Here is a 10,654-nt window from a genome sequence, read left to right as displayed (position 1 = left end):
CAAACAAAATAAAAAAAATTAAAACATTGGCGTAGTTGCGAGCCCGCCAGGATTCGAACCTGGAATCTCCTGATCCGTAGTCAGGCGCGTTGTCCTTTGCGCCACGGGCCCGACGTTCCGCGTCATTCGTAATGCTTTGCAGTTTCTTTCCATTCCTTACTGTCGACGTCACATGTTCAAAAAGATTCTGCTCCCGCCCGAACAGGGACTCGAACCCTCGACCGTTAGGTTAAAAGCCTAACGCTCTACCGACTGAGCTATCCGGGCTACTCTGTGAAACTTCTACTCTGTGAAACTTCCAGTTTTCCTTCCCTTATGCTTCGTCTTAAACATCGCACAGCATGAGGTAACGTAATCAAAGTAAACACGATTTGCCCTCCCACGTCTCTCGTGTCTCTTTGGCAACAAGTCGCAACGGGAACATTTTAAGACAAATCTTCGTTCAAACGCCGACTCGCTCCTGTAAAAAATGTCGCCCAACGTGGGGCTCGTACCCACGACCCTGAGATTAAGAGTCTCATGCTCTACCGACTGAGCTAGCCGGGCTGCCAACGATCTCGGATTGCAGTTAACGTGTCAAAAACTATATCCGTTATAATATCGCATTTTCTCGCTAAAGTCGATCGGTCGCTTTTTTATATATATCTGGAATGCAATACACTACACGTGGAATTCCTGAAACTCACTGGTGTAGTCATGGCCGAGTGGTTAAGGCGATGGACTAGAAATCCATTGGGATCTTCCCGCGTAGGTTCGAATCCTACTGACTACGTACTTGCACCAAAGTATCAGCTTTTTACTTCGTTCTGAAATCGCGTTTTTTCATATCTCGAATGGAAGTTTTAGTTACATTTACGTCCGCATTTTATGCTACACTACGCTTGTTTTGTGTAAGACGTCGTTTTTCGGAGGGTCATCAGATGAAGAGGACGACAACTTCAATCCCATGCTCGCCATATAATTCCAAGACAAGTCTTGTTATTTTTTTCGAAAAGAGAGGCCAAGATGTCTAGTCCAGAAATTTCGCGAAGTCCGGAAATTCGCGATATACTTGAAAAAAAACGATATATGCCTTCGTTTCCATCCCAATTGCACCGAATTGGTATTCGACATTCACTAAATTTTGAGTTCCGTTCGAATTTGAGAATTCCGGAAATATTGCAATTCAACAATTAATCACCCATGTAGAAGTAAGTCTACGTAGACTTAAAAGAGAGCTGCAACAAAATCCTACCGCCAAAAACTATTTTGCGAAGAATTCATCGTAGTCGGCAGGATTCGAACCTGCGCGGGAATAACCCAATGGATTTCAAGTCCATCGCCTTAACCACTCGGCCACGACTACCCGTTCGGAGCAAAGATTTGCCTTTGTAGGTATTACCGAAAAGTATCTAAAACTCTCACCAACGCGTTCGTAAGAATAGATTAAAAATTTCGGCAAATTTTCCTTTCGATCCGGTGAACGAGTGTCTCTGCAAACAAAATAAAAAAAATTAAAACATTGGCGTAGTTGCGAGCCCGCCAGGATTCGAACCTGGAATCTCCTGATCCGTAGTCAGGCGCGTTGTCCTTTGCGCCACGGGCCCGACGTTCCGCGTCATTCGTAATGCTTTGCAGTTTCTTTCCATTCCTTACTGTCGACGTCACATGTTCAAAAAGATTCTGCTCCCGCCCGAACAGGGACTCGAACCCTCGACCGTTAGGTTAAAAGCCTAACGCTCTACCGACTGAGCTATCCGGGCTACTCTGTGAAACTTCTACTCTGTGAAACTTCCAGTTTTCCTTCCCTTATGCTTCGTCTTAAACATCGCACAGCATGAGGTAACGTAATCAAAGTAAACACGATTTGCCCTCCCACGTCTCTCGTGTCTCTTTGGCAACAAGTCGCAACGGGAACATTTTAAGACAAATCTTCGTTCAAACGCCGACTCGCTCCTGTAAAAAATGTCGCCCAACGTGGGGCTCGTACCCACGACCCTGAGATTAAGAGTCTCATGCTCTACCGACTGAGCTAGCCGGGCTGCCAACGATCTCGGATTGCAGTTAACGTGTCAAAAACTATATCCGTTATAATATCGCATTTTCTCGCTAAAGTCGATCGGTCGCTTTTTTATATATATCTGGAATGCAATACACTACACGTGGAATTCCTGAAACTGACTGGTGTAGTCATGGCCGAGTGGTTAAGGCGATGGACTAGAAATCCATTGGGATCTTCCCGCGTAGGTTCGAATCCTACTGACTACGTACTTGCACCAAAGGTATCAGCTTTTTACTTAGTTCTGAAATCGCGTTTTTTCATATCTCGAATGGAAGTTTTAGTTACATTTACGTCCGCATTTTATGCTACACTACGCTTGTTTTGTGTAAGACGTCGTTTTTCGGAGGGTCATCAGATGAAGAGGACGACAACTTCAATCCCATGCTCGCCATATAATTCCAAGACAAGTCTTGTTATTTTTTTCGAAAAGAGAGGCCAAGATGTCTAGTCCAGAAATTTCGCGAAGTCCGGAAATTCGCGATATACTTGAAAAAAAACGATATATGCCTTCGTTTCCATCCCAATTGCACCGAATTGGTATTCGACATTCACTAAATTTTGAGTTCCGTTCGAATTTGAGAATTCCGGAAATGTTGCAATTCAACAATTAATCACCCATGTAGAAGTAAGTCTACGTAGACTTAAAAGAGAGCTGCAACAAAATCCTACCGCCAAAAACTTTTTTGCGAAGAATTCATCGTAGTCGGCAGGATTCGAACCTGCGCGGGAATAACCCAATGGATTTCAAGTCCATCGCCTTAACCACTCGGCCACGACTACCCGTTCGGAGCAACGATTTGCCTTTGTAGGTATTACCGAAAAGTATCTAAAACTCTCTCACCAACGCGTTCGAAAGAATAGATTAAAAATTTCGGCAAATTTTCCTTTCGATCCGGTGAACGAGTGTCTCTGCAAACAAAATAAAAAAATTAAAAACATTGGCGTAGTTGCGAGCCCGCCAGGATTCGAACCTGGAATCTCCTGATCCGCAGTCAGGCGCGTTGTCCTTTGCGCCACGGGACCGACGTTCCGCGTCATTCGTAATGCTTTGCAGTTTCTTTCCATTCCTTACTGTCGACGTCACATGTTCAAAAAGATTCTGCTCCCGCCCGAACAGGGACTCGAACCCTGGACCGTTAGGTTAAAAGCCTAACGCTCTACCGACTGAGCTATCCGGGCTACTCTGTGAAACTTCTACTCTGTGAAACTTCCAGTTTTCCTTCCCTTATGCTTCGTCTTAAACATCGCACAGCATGAGGTAACGTAATCAAAGTAAACACGATTTGCCCTCCCACGTCTCTCGTGTCTCTTTGGCAACAAGTCGCAACGGGAACATTTTAAGACAAATCTTCGTTCAAACGCCGACTCGCTCCTGTAAAAAATGTCGCCCAACGTGGGGCTCGTACCCACGACCCTGAGATTAAGAGTCTCATGCTCTACCGACTGAGCTAGCCGGGCTGCCAACGATCTCGGATTGCAGTTAACGTGTCAAAAACTATATCCGTTATAATATCGCATTTTCTCGCTAAAGTCGATCGGTCGCTTTTTTATATATATCTGGAATGCAATACACTACACGTGGAATTCCTGAAACTGACTGGTGTAGTCATGGCCGAGTGGTTAAGGCGATGGACTAGAAATCCATTGGGATCTTCCCGCGTAGGTTCGAATCCTACTGACTACGTACTTGCACCAAAGGTATCAGCTTTTTACTTCGTTCTGAAATCGCGTTTTTTCATATCGCGAATGCAAGTTTTAGTTACATTTACGTCCGCATTTTATGCTACACTACGCTTGTTTTGTGTAAGACGTCGTTTTTCGGAGGGTCATCAGATGAAGAGGACGACAACTTCAATCCCATGCTCGCCATATAATTCCAAGACAAGTCTTGTTATTTTTTTCGAAAAGAGAGGCCAAGATGTCTAGTCCAGAAATTTCGCGAAGTCCGGAAATTCGCGATATACTTGAAAAAAAAACGATATATGCCTTCGTTTCCATCCCAATTGCACCGAATTGGTATTCGACATTCACTAAATTTTGAGTTCCGTTCGAATTTGAGAATTCCGGAAATGTTGCAATTCAACAATTAATCACCCATGTAGAAGTAAGTCTACGTAGACTTAAAAGAGAGCTGCAACAAAATCCTACCGCCAAAAACTTTTTTGCGAAGAATTCATCGTAGTCGGCAGGATTCGAACCTGCGCGGGAATAACCCAATGGATTTCAAGTCCATCGCCTTAACCACTCGGCCACGACTACCCGTTCGGAGCAACGATTTGCCTTTGTAGGTATTACCGAAAAGTATCTAAAACTCTCTCACCAACGCGTTCGAAAGAATAGATTAAAAATTTCGGCAAATTTTCCTTTCGATCCGGTGAACGAGTGTCTCTGCAAACAAAATAAAAAAATTAAAAACATTGGCGTAGTTGCGAGCCCGCCAGGATTCGAACCTGGAATCTCCTGATCCGTAGTCAGGCGCGTTGTCCTTTGCGCCACGGGCCCGACGTTCCGCGTCATTCGTAATGCTTTGCAGTTTCTTTCCATTCCTTACTGTCGACGTCACATGTTCAAAAAGATTCTGCTCCCGCCCGAACAGGGACTCGAACACTGGACCGTTAGGTTAAAAGCCTAACGCTCTACCGACTGAGCTATCCGGGCTACTCTGTGAAACTTCTACTCTGTGAAACTTCCAGTTTTCCTTCCCTTATGCTTCGTCTTAAACATCGCACAGCATGAGGTAACGTAATCAAAGTAAACACGATTTGCCCTCCCACGTCTCTCGTGTCTCTTTGGCAACAAGTCGCAACGGGAACATTTTAAGACAAATCTTCGTTCAAACGCCGACTCGCTCCTGTAAAAAATGTCGCCCAACGTGGGGCTCGAACCCACGACCCTGAGATTAAGAGTCTCATGCTCTACCGACTGAGCTAGCCGGGCTGCCAACGATCTCGGATTGCAGTTAACGTGTCAAAAACTATATCCGTTATAATATCGCATTTTCTCGCTAAAGTCGATCGGTCGCTTTTTTATATATATCTGGAATGCAATACACTACACGTGGAATTCCTGAAACTGACTGGTGTAGTCATGGCCGAGTGGTTAAGGCGATGGACTAGAAATCCATTGGGATCTTCCCGCGTAGGTTCGAATCTTACTGACTACGTACTTGCACCAAAGTATCAGCTTTTTACTTCGTTCTGAAATCGCGTTTTTTCATATCTCGAATGGAAGTTTTAGTTACATTTACGTCCGCATTTTATGCTACACTACGCTTGTTTTGTGTAAGACGTCGTTTTTCGGAGGGTCATCAGATGAAGAGGACGACAACTTCAATCCCATGCTCGCCATATAATTCCAAGACAAGTCTTGTTATTTTTTTCGAAAAGAGAGGCCAAGATGTCTAGTCCAGAAATTTCGCGAAGTCCGGAAATTCGCGATATACTTGAAAAAAAACGATATATGCCTTCGTTTCCATCCCAATTGCACCGAATTGGTATTCGACATTCACTAAATTTTGAGTTCCGTTCGAATTTGAGAATTCCGGAAATATTGCAATTCAACAATTAATCACCCATGTAGAAGTAAGTCTACGTAGACTTAAAAGAGAGCTGCAACAAAATCCTACCGCCAAAAACTATTTTGCGAAGAATTCATCGTAGTCGGCAGGATTCGAACCTGCGCGGGAATAACCCAATGGATTTCAAGTCCATCGCCTTAACCACTCGGCCACGACTACCCGTTCGGAGCAAAGATTTGCCTTTGTAGGTATTACCGAAAAGTATCTAAAACTCTCTCACCAACGCGTTCGAAAGAATAGATTAAAAATTTCGGCAAATTTTCCTTTCGATCCGGTGAACGAGTGTCTCTGCAAACAAAATAAAAAAATTAAAAACATTGGCGTAGTTGCGAGCCCGCCAGGATTCGAACCTGGAATCTCCTGATCCGTAGTCAGGCGCGTTGTCCTTTGCGCCACGGGCCCGACGTTCCGCGTCATTCGTAATGCTTTGCAGTTTCTTTCCATTCCTTACTGTCGACGTCACATGTTCAAAAAGATTCTGCTCCCGCCCGAACAGGGACTCGAACCCTGGACCGTTAGGTTAAAAGCCTAACGCTCTACCGACTGAGCTATCCGGGCTCGTACGCTCTACTCTGTGAAACTTCCAGTTTTCCTTCCCTTATGCTTCGTCTTAAACATCGCACAGCATGAGGTAACGTAATCAAAGTAAACACGATTTGCCCTCCCACGTCTCTCGTGTCTCTTTGGCAACAAGTCGCAACGGGAACATTTTAAGACAAATCTTCGTTTAAACGCCGACTCGCTCCTGTAAAAAATGTCGCCCAACGTGGGGCTCGAACCCACGACCCTGAGATTAAGAGTCTCATGCTCTACCGACTGAGCTAGCCGGGCTGCCAACGATCTCGGATTGCAGTTAACGTGTCAAAAACTATATCCGTTATAATATCGCATTTTCTCGCTAAAGTCGATCGGTCGCTTTTTTATATATATCTGGAATGCAATACACTACACGTGGAATTCCTGAAACTGCCTGGTGTAGTCATGGCCGAGTGGTTAAGGCGATGGACTAGAAATCCATTGGGATCTTCCCGCGTAGGTTCGAATCCTACTGACTACGTACTTGCACCAAAGGTATCAGCTTTTTACTTCGTTCTGAAATTGCGTTTTTTCATATCTCGAATGGAAGTTTTAGTTACATTTACGTCCGCATTTTATGCTACACTACGCTTGTTTTGTGTAAGACGTCGTTTTTCGGAGGGTCATCAGATGAAGAGGACGACAACTTCAATCCCATGCTCGCCATATAATTCCAAGACAAGTCTTGTTATTTTTTTCGAAAAGAGAGGCCAAGATGTCTAGTCCAGAAATTTCGCGAAGTCCGGAAATTCGCGATATACTTGAAAAAAACGATATATGCCTTCGTTTCCATCCCAATTGCACCGAATTGGTATTCGACATTCACTAAATTTTGAGTTCCGTTCGAATTTGAGAATTCCGGAAATATTGCAATTCAACAATTAATCACCCATGTAGAAGTAAGTCTACGTAGACTTAAAAGAGAGCTGCAACAAAATCCTACCGCCAAAAACTATTTTGCGAAGAATTCATCGTAGTCGGCAGGATTCGAACCTGCGCGGGAATAACCCAATGGATTTCAAGTCCATCGCCTTAACCACTCGGCCACGACTACCCGTTCGGAGCAAAGATTTGCCTTTGTAGGTATTACCGAAAAGTATCTAAAACTCTCACCAACGCGTTCGTAAGAATAGATTAAAAATTTCGGCAAATTTTCCTTTCGATCCGGTGAACGAGTGTCTCTGCAAACAAAATAAAAAAATTTAAAACATTGGTGTAGTTGCGAGCCCGCCAGGATTCGAACCTGGAATCTCCTGATCCGTAGTCAGGCGCGTTGTCCTTTGCGCCACGGGCCAACGTTCCGCGTCATTCGTAATGCTTTGCAGTTTCTTTCCATTCCTTACTGTCGACGTCACATGTTCAAAAAGATTCTGCTCCCGCCCGAACAGGGACTCGAACCCTCGACCGTTAGGTTAAAAGCCTAACGCTCTACCGACTGAGCTATCCGGGCTACTCTGTGAAACTTCTACTCTGTGAAACTTCCAGTTTTCCTTCCCTTATGCTTCGTCTTAAACATCGCACAGCATGAGGTAATGTAATCAAAGTAAACACGATTTGCCCTCCCACGTCTCTCGTGTCTCTTTGGCAACAAGTCGCAACGGGAACATTTTAAGACAAATCTTCGTTCAAACGCCGACTCGCTCCTGTAAAAAATGTCGCCCAACGTGGGGCTCGTACCCACGACCCTGAGATTAAGAGTCTCATGCTCTACCGACTGAGCTAGCCGGGCTGCCAACGATCTCGGATTGCAGTTAACGTGTCAAAAACTATATCCGTTATAATATCGCATTTTCTCGCTAAAGTCGATCGGTCGCTTTTTTATATATATCTGGAATGCAATACACTACACGTGGAATTCCTGAAACTGACTGGTGTAGTCATGGCCGAGTGGTTAAGGCGATGGACTAGAAATCCATTGGGATCTTCCCGCGTAGGTTCGAATCCTACTGACTACGTACTTGCACCAAAGGTATCAGCTTTTTACTTCGTTCTGAAATCGCGTTTTTTCATATCTCGAATGCAAGTTTTAGTTACATTTACGTCCGCATTTTATGCTACACTACGCTTGTTTTGTGTAAGACGTCGTTTTTCGGAGGGTCATCAGATGAAGAGGACGACAACTTCAATCCCATGCTCGCCATATAATTCCAAGACAAGTCTTGTTATTTTTTTCGAAAAGAGAGGCCAAGATGTCTAGTCCAGAAATTTCGCGAAGTCCGGAAATTCGCGATATACTTGAAAAAAAAACGATATATGCCTTCGTTTCCATCCCAATTGCACCGAATTGGTATTCGACATTCACTAAATTTTGAGTTCCGTACGAATTTGAGAATTCCGGAAATGTTGCAATTCAACAATTAATCACCCATGTAGAAGTAAGTCTACGTAGACTTAAAAGAGAGCTGCAACAAAATCCTACCGCCAAAAACTTTTTTGCGAAGAATTCATCGTAGTCGGCAGGATTCGAACCTGCGCGGGAATAACCCAATGGATTTCAAGTCCATCGCCTTAACCACTCGGCCACGACTACCCGTTCGGAGCAACGATTTGCCTTTGTAGGTATTACCGAAAAGTATCTAAAACTCTCTCACCAACGCGTTCGAAAGAATAGATTAAAAATTTCGGCAAATTTTCCTTTCGATCCGGTGAACGAGTGTCTCTGCAAACAAAATAAAAAAATTAAAAACATTGGCGTAGTTGCGAGCCCGCCAGGATTCGAACCTGGAATCTCCTGATCCGTAGTCAGGCGCGTTGTCCTTTGCGCCACGGGCCCGACGTTCCGCGTCATTCGTAATGCTTTGCAGTTTCTTTCCATTCCTTACTGTCGACGTCACATGTTCAAAAAGATTCTGCTCCCGCCCGAACAGGGACTCGAACACTGGACCGTTAGGTTAAAAGCCTAACGCTCTACCGACTGAGCTATCCGGGCTACTCTGTGAAACTTCTACTCTGTGAAACTTCCAGTTTTCCTTCCCTTATGCTTCGTCTTAAACATCGCACAGCATGAGGTAACGTAATCAAAGTAAACACGATTTGCCCTCCCACGTCTCTCGTGTCTCTTTGGCAACAAGTCGCAACGGGAACATTTTAAGACAAATCTTCGTTCAAACGCCGACTCGCTCCTGTAAAAAATGTCGCCCAACGTGGGGCTCGAACCCACGACCCTGAGATTAAGAGTCTCATGCTCTACCAACTGAGCTAGCCGGGCTGCCAACGATCTCAGATTGCAGTTAACGTGTCAAAAACTATATCCGTTATAATATCGCATTTTCTCGCTAAAGTCGATCGGTCGCTTTTTTATATATATCTGGAATGCAATACACTACACGTGGAATTCCTGAAACTGACTGGTGTAGTCATGGCCGAGTGGTTAAGGCGATGGACTAGAAATCCATTGGGATCTTCCCGCGTAGGTTCGAATCCTACTGACTACGTACTTGCACCAAAGTATCAGCTTTTTACTTCGTTCTGAAATCGCGTTTTTTCATATCTCGAATGGAAGTTTTAGTTACATTTACGTCCGCATTTTATGCTACACTACGCTTGTTTTGTGTAAGACGTCGTTTTTCGGAGGGTCATCAGATGAAGAGGACGACAACTTCAATCCCATGCTCGCCATATAATTCCAAGACAAGTCTTGTTATTTTTTTCGAAAAGAGAGGCCAAGATGTCTAGTCCAGAAATTTCGCGAAGTCCGGAAATTCGCGATATACTTCAAAAAAAAAACGATATATGCCTTCGTTTCCATCCCAATTGCACCGAATTGGTATTCGACATTCACTAAATTTTGAGTTCCGTTCGAATTTGAGAATTCCGGAAATGTTGCAATTCAACAATTAATCACCCATGTAGAAGTAAGTCTACGTAGACTTAAAAGAGAGCTGCAACAAAATCCTACCGCCAAAAACTTTTTTGCGAAGAATTCATCGTAGTCGGCAGGATTCGAACCTGCGCGGGAATAACCCAATGGATTTCAAGTCCATCGCCTTAACCACTCGGCCACGACTACCCGTTCGGAGCAACGATTTGCCTTTGTAGGTATTACCGAAAAGTATCTAAAACTCTCTCACCAACGCGTTCGAAAGAATAGATTAAAAATTTCGGCAAATTTTCCTTTCGATCCGGTGAACGAGTGTCTCTGCAAACAAAATAAAAAAAATTAAAAACATTGGCGTAGTTGCGAGCCCGCCAGGATTCGAACCTGGAATCTCCTGATCCGCAGTCAGGCGCGTTGTCCTTTGCGCCACGGGACCGACGTTCCGCGTCATTCGTAATGCTTTGCAGTTTCTTTCCATTCCTTACTGTCGACGTCACATGTTCAAAAAGATTCTGCTCCCGCCCGAACAGGGACTCGAACCCTGGACCGTTAGGTTAAAAGCCTAACGCTCTACCGACTGAGCTATCCGGGCTACTCTGTGAAACTTCTACTCTGTGAAACTTCCAGTTTTCCTTCCCTTATG

At 44.4% G+C, this 10,654-nt stretch overlaps 35 non-coding genes across 35 annotated transcripts; 7 read left to right on the top strand and 28 right to left on the bottom strand.

Moving 5' to 3' along the window:
• Positions 1 to 38: 38 nt before the first annotated feature.
• Trnar-acg (transfer RNA arginine (anticodon ACG)) lies at positions 39 to 111 on the bottom strand. The gene has a single exon. It is a non-coding gene; the product is annotated as a tRNA-Arg (tRNA).
• An 83-nt stretch (positions 112 to 194) lies between these two features.
• Positions 195 to 267, bottom strand: Trnak-uuu (transfer RNA lysine (anticodon UUU)). The gene has a single exon. It is a non-coding gene; the product is annotated as a tRNA-Lys (tRNA).
• A 206-nt stretch (positions 268 to 473) lies between these two features.
• Trnak-cuu (transfer RNA lysine (anticodon CUU)) lies at positions 474 to 546 on the bottom strand. The gene has a single exon. It is a non-coding gene; the product is annotated as a tRNA-Lys (tRNA).
• Positions 547 to 690: 144 nt separating this feature from the next.
• Positions 691 to 772, top strand: Trnas-aga (transfer RNA serine (anticodon AGA)). Its single transcript has one exon. It is a non-coding gene; the product is annotated as a tRNA-Ser (tRNA).
• Positions 773 to 1,263: 491 nt separating this feature from the next.
• Positions 1,264 to 1,345, bottom strand: Trnas-uga (transfer RNA serine (anticodon UGA)). The gene has a single exon. It is a non-coding gene; the product is annotated as a tRNA-Ser (tRNA).
• Positions 1,346 to 1,513: 168 nt separating this feature from the next.
• On the bottom strand, positions 1,514 to 1,586 carry Trnar-acg (transfer RNA arginine (anticodon ACG)). The gene has a single exon. It is a non-coding gene; the product is annotated as a tRNA-Arg (tRNA).
• An 83-nt stretch (positions 1,587 to 1,669) lies between these two features.
• Trnak-uuu (transfer RNA lysine (anticodon UUU)) lies at positions 1,670 to 1,742 on the bottom strand. The gene has a single exon. It is a non-coding gene; the product is annotated as a tRNA-Lys (tRNA).
• Positions 1,743 to 1,948: 206 nt separating this feature from the next.
• Trnak-cuu (transfer RNA lysine (anticodon CUU)) lies at positions 1,949 to 2,021 on the bottom strand. Its single transcript has one exon. It is a non-coding gene; the product is annotated as a tRNA-Lys (tRNA).
• A 144-nt stretch (positions 2,022 to 2,165) lies between these two features.
• Trnas-aga (transfer RNA serine (anticodon AGA)) lies at positions 2,166 to 2,247 on the top strand. The gene has a single exon. It is a non-coding gene; the product is annotated as a tRNA-Ser (tRNA).
• Positions 2,248 to 2,739: 492 nt separating this feature from the next.
• Positions 2,740 to 2,821, bottom strand: Trnas-uga (transfer RNA serine (anticodon UGA)). Its single transcript has one exon. It is a non-coding gene; the product is annotated as a tRNA-Ser (tRNA).
• Positions 2,822 to 2,991: 170 nt separating this feature from the next.
• On the bottom strand, positions 2,992 to 3,064 carry Trnar-gcg (transfer RNA arginine (anticodon GCG)). Its single transcript has one exon. It is a non-coding gene; the product is annotated as a tRNA-Arg (tRNA).
• An 83-nt stretch (positions 3,065 to 3,147) lies between these two features.
• Trnak-uuu (transfer RNA lysine (anticodon UUU)) lies at positions 3,148 to 3,220 on the bottom strand. Its single transcript has one exon. It is a non-coding gene; the product is annotated as a tRNA-Lys (tRNA).
• A 206-nt stretch (positions 3,221 to 3,426) lies between these two features.
• On the bottom strand, positions 3,427 to 3,499 carry Trnak-cuu (transfer RNA lysine (anticodon CUU)). Its single transcript has one exon. It is a non-coding gene; the product is annotated as a tRNA-Lys (tRNA).
• A 144-nt stretch (positions 3,500 to 3,643) lies between these two features.
• On the top strand, positions 3,644 to 3,725 carry Trnas-aga (transfer RNA serine (anticodon AGA)). Its single transcript has one exon. It is a non-coding gene; the product is annotated as a tRNA-Ser (tRNA).
• A 493-nt stretch (positions 3,726 to 4,218) lies between these two features.
• Positions 4,219 to 4,300, bottom strand: Trnas-uga (transfer RNA serine (anticodon UGA)). Its single transcript has one exon. It is a non-coding gene; the product is annotated as a tRNA-Ser (tRNA).
• A 170-nt stretch (positions 4,301 to 4,470) lies between these two features.
• Trnar-acg (transfer RNA arginine (anticodon ACG)) lies at positions 4,471 to 4,543 on the bottom strand. The gene has a single exon. It is a non-coding gene; the product is annotated as a tRNA-Arg (tRNA).
• A 362-nt stretch (positions 4,544 to 4,905) lies between these two features.
• On the bottom strand, positions 4,906 to 4,978 carry Trnak-cuu (transfer RNA lysine (anticodon CUU)). The gene has a single exon. It is a non-coding gene; the product is annotated as a tRNA-Lys (tRNA).
• A 144-nt stretch (positions 4,979 to 5,122) lies between these two features.
• On the top strand, positions 5,123 to 5,204 carry Trnas-aga (transfer RNA serine (anticodon AGA)). The gene has a single exon. It is a non-coding gene; the product is annotated as a tRNA-Ser (tRNA).
• Positions 5,205 to 5,695: 491 nt separating this feature from the next.
• On the bottom strand, positions 5,696 to 5,777 carry Trnas-uga (transfer RNA serine (anticodon UGA)). Its single transcript has one exon. It is a non-coding gene; the product is annotated as a tRNA-Ser (tRNA).
• A 170-nt stretch (positions 5,778 to 5,947) lies between these two features.
• Trnar-acg (transfer RNA arginine (anticodon ACG)) lies at positions 5,948 to 6,020 on the bottom strand. The gene has a single exon. It is a non-coding gene; the product is annotated as a tRNA-Arg (tRNA).
• An 83-nt stretch (positions 6,021 to 6,103) lies between these two features.
• Positions 6,104 to 6,176, bottom strand: Trnak-uuu (transfer RNA lysine (anticodon UUU)). Its single transcript has one exon. It is a non-coding gene; the product is annotated as a tRNA-Lys (tRNA).
• Positions 6,177 to 6,376: 200 nt separating this feature from the next.
• Trnak-cuu (transfer RNA lysine (anticodon CUU)) lies at positions 6,377 to 6,449 on the bottom strand. The gene has a single exon. It is a non-coding gene; the product is annotated as a tRNA-Lys (tRNA).
• Positions 6,450 to 6,593: 144 nt separating this feature from the next.
• On the top strand, positions 6,594 to 6,675 carry Trnas-aga (transfer RNA serine (anticodon AGA)). Its single transcript has one exon. It is a non-coding gene; the product is annotated as a tRNA-Ser (tRNA).
• Positions 6,676 to 7,166: 491 nt separating this feature from the next.
• On the bottom strand, positions 7,167 to 7,248 carry Trnas-uga (transfer RNA serine (anticodon UGA)). The gene has a single exon. It is a non-coding gene; the product is annotated as a tRNA-Ser (tRNA).
• Positions 7,249 to 7,413: 165 nt separating this feature from the next.
• Trnar-acg (transfer RNA arginine (anticodon ACG)) lies at positions 7,414 to 7,489 on the bottom strand. Its single transcript has one exon. It is a non-coding gene; the product is annotated as a tRNA-Arg (tRNA).
• Positions 7,490 to 7,571: 82 nt separating this feature from the next.
• On the bottom strand, positions 7,572 to 7,644 carry Trnak-uuu (transfer RNA lysine (anticodon UUU)). The gene has a single exon. It is a non-coding gene; the product is annotated as a tRNA-Lys (tRNA).
• A 206-nt stretch (positions 7,645 to 7,850) lies between these two features.
• Positions 7,851 to 7,923, bottom strand: Trnak-cuu (transfer RNA lysine (anticodon CUU)). Its single transcript has one exon. It is a non-coding gene; the product is annotated as a tRNA-Lys (tRNA).
• A 144-nt stretch (positions 7,924 to 8,067) lies between these two features.
• Trnas-aga (transfer RNA serine (anticodon AGA)) lies at positions 8,068 to 8,149 on the top strand. Its single transcript has one exon. It is a non-coding gene; the product is annotated as a tRNA-Ser (tRNA).
• Positions 8,150 to 8,642: 493 nt separating this feature from the next.
• Positions 8,643 to 8,724, bottom strand: Trnas-uga (transfer RNA serine (anticodon UGA)). The gene has a single exon. It is a non-coding gene; the product is annotated as a tRNA-Ser (tRNA).
• A 170-nt stretch (positions 8,725 to 8,894) lies between these two features.
• On the bottom strand, positions 8,895 to 8,967 carry Trnar-acg (transfer RNA arginine (anticodon ACG)). Its single transcript has one exon. It is a non-coding gene; the product is annotated as a tRNA-Arg (tRNA).
• Positions 8,968 to 9,329: 362 nt separating this feature from the next.
• On the bottom strand, positions 9,330 to 9,402 carry Trnak-cuu (transfer RNA lysine (anticodon CUU)). Its single transcript has one exon. It is a non-coding gene; the product is annotated as a tRNA-Lys (tRNA).
• A 144-nt stretch (positions 9,403 to 9,546) lies between these two features.
• Trnas-aga (transfer RNA serine (anticodon AGA)) lies at positions 9,547 to 9,628 on the top strand. The gene has a single exon. It is a non-coding gene; the product is annotated as a tRNA-Ser (tRNA).
• Positions 9,629 to 10,121: 493 nt separating this feature from the next.
• Trnas-uga (transfer RNA serine (anticodon UGA)) lies at positions 10,122 to 10,203 on the bottom strand. The gene has a single exon. It is a non-coding gene; the product is annotated as a tRNA-Ser (tRNA).
• Positions 10,204 to 10,374: 171 nt separating this feature from the next.
• Positions 10,375 to 10,447, bottom strand: Trnar-gcg (transfer RNA arginine (anticodon GCG)). Its single transcript has one exon. It is a non-coding gene; the product is annotated as a tRNA-Arg (tRNA).
• Positions 10,448 to 10,530: 83 nt separating this feature from the next.
• Trnak-uuu (transfer RNA lysine (anticodon UUU)) lies at positions 10,531 to 10,603 on the bottom strand. Its single transcript has one exon. It is a non-coding gene; the product is annotated as a tRNA-Lys (tRNA).
• Positions 10,604 to 10,654: the final 51 nt, after the last annotated feature.

This window comes from Argiope bruennichi, chromosome 9 (assembly GCF_947563725.1).
Source record: "Argiope bruennichi chromosome 9, qqArgBrue1.1, whole genome shotgun sequence".
NCBI lineage: Eukaryota > Metazoa > Arthropoda > Arachnida > Araneae > Araneidae > Argiope > Argiope bruennichi.
This window is presented reverse-complemented; position numbering and strand designations above follow the sequence as displayed.